This window comes from Octopus bimaculoides, chromosome 1, assembly GCF_001194135.2.
Source record: "Octopus bimaculoides isolate UCB-OBI-ISO-001 chromosome 1, ASM119413v2, whole genome shotgun sequence".
Classification (NCBI taxonomy): Eukaryota; Metazoa; Mollusca; class Cephalopoda; order Octopoda; family Octopodidae; genus Octopus; species Octopus bimaculoides.
In genome coordinates this window covers 181,034,268-181,036,676 of record NC_068981.1, presented here as the reverse complement: position 1 = coordinate 181,036,676, position 2,409 = coordinate 181,034,268, and positions in this window count along the sequence as shown.

Genomic DNA, 2,409 nt, shown 5'->3' with positions numbered 1-2,409 from the left:
TATATATATATATATATATATATATATATATATATATATATATATATATATACACACACATATATATAAACGGTACATCCTTGATACAGTAGTATGCCTTTGAAAAAAATAATTAAGAATGATTCTTTTGATAATTATTTTCCACTTTGATGATTAGATGTTTACAATATGTGTCGTTTTGATTTGTAAACATCTAGTTTAAATGGAAAATGATTATCAAAAAGTCAGTCGTTCTTATTCATTTTTTCAAAAGCACCCTACTGTATCTAGGATTTTCCATTATATATATATATATAATCACAAAGTATTTATTCGTGTATGTAATTTGAGCACATAGTAAGAGAATATAATATAATTTTGCTTTATGTCTGAGTTATGATCTACTCATGATAATTCTTAGGTTTACTGCAGTCAGTCTTCAAAATAAGTAATAACCTTTATTTCACACAGATTATTCATTAATTACTAGGGTTTATTTTTGACAATTAGAGCTATTTTGTTTAGTGAATAATTTTGATCAATAACTTTAGTTTGTATAAAATAGTCAAGAGATTTCCAGTATAATTCAAAAGTTTCAATTTGAGTTTTTTGAGGTTCTTTTTTCTAAATATAAATGTACTTTCAAATTTAGATTCTGGAACTTTTTAATATTTTTCCCTATCGGTTTTGTATTTATTTGGTTTTAGGTTTTCTCTTGCATTAAATAGCTATAAAACAGAAAATAAATTTTAAATACATTTTGTTGCTGTTAGCCTGTTTCTTATTTTTATTTATTGCAAATTGGTATATAGCTCATTTATAAAGGGCTTAGATCTGTTGTCCTTGGAAGCTAATTTAAATGTTGTTTTATATAGTTTTATTTAGTTATTACTGGGTAATGGACTCATTCATAGCATATTAGATCCATGTAAAAATCTACAAATTTTTTATATACTTTATATATATATATATATATATATCAAAAGGTAAGGACTAGAGATTTTCAGTATAAAAAACACATTGTGTTGCTCAAATGATTTGAACTTAAACACTCTGAAATCTTTGACAACCTGTTTGTCTGCATCTCTTTCTCTTTCTCTCTCTTATATATATATATATCTTGGTTTCTAGTGTAATTTTGCTACCTCTGGTAACTATTAACATATTTATTTACATTATCAAAAGTTTTTTTGAAACTGAGATAATATTAATATATACATAAACTAATATATATATATATATATATATATATGCGCAGAGTAAACTCAGTGTTTACCAATAAGAATAACACTTAAAATGGAAAATGTTTGGAAAAAATATAGAAAACGCTTAATAATGTTGAATTATTTTAGATAGCTTTCTCTCAGATTTGGTTGTTACTGTATTTATGCATAAAAAAAAAAGTCTGAACAGATCATTTGGTCTCCATCACTAGTGATTTATATCTTGTTAATTTAGATGCAATTAAGATAACTACAACATGCATGTAATGGTTGATGATTACAAAGGTGAAATTTCAAACTTTCTCCCCCTGCCCCCATCTTTCACCTTTGTTGAAAAGCTGCATATGCCCTATGACATTCTGCCTTGTGGTAATGTACAAATAGTCAGACGTGATTGATGGCAGTGATGGCTCTTGGGTAAGAGTGTTTTAATAACTCCTCACTGCTTATGAATTTATTAATATACTTGTCAGAGGGTTCTTTTTCACATGCCTAAAATTCTTTAATCATAATGAATTGCCAAATCTGAGAAATAAAGATATTTTACGTGGAGCTCTAGTTTTAAAAAAAATATATAAATAATTGCAGAAATAAAATATTTCCAGTCTGTTAAATCCTATGTCCAGATCAGTGGTATTTTTGTTGATTCTAAGCTGATCAGAGTTTAGTTTCCTACGTCCGTCTGTGGATAAAGCAAGTGTCTTTTCTGTGAATGGTGCTAGAAGTTAATTTTTCTCTGGAGATTAGTGACAAAAATGCCGCCATTTTTATAAATGTACACATTCAGCAAATGGAAATAAAGCAGTTTAAAAAAAAAAAAAAAAAAAAAAAAAATTTTTAACTTGGAAGTGGAGGAAGAGAACAGACCTAGTAAATACATTTTGTACGATATATAAAGTATTCTGACATTTACTCATTCTGTCATTTTACTTGTCTGTAGATAAAATATTTTTGAAAGCTGCTTCCAATATGTTTGAATGTGTTCACAGTTAAACCACAGCACTTTTGATTTGATTAAAAGATAAGCTGGGCAATATGGTTAAATTCCTTGTACATTAAATGATTGACCTAGAGAAGGTCTTAAACTCCCCACCCCTTTTTGTTTTATTGTTTATTTTTTTTAACTCTTAGATTAGTGTCCCATAATGCATCTCGTCAGAGTGGCTTCCACAGATTTACTTGTCTACTAAACTGGATAGTTTTCAGG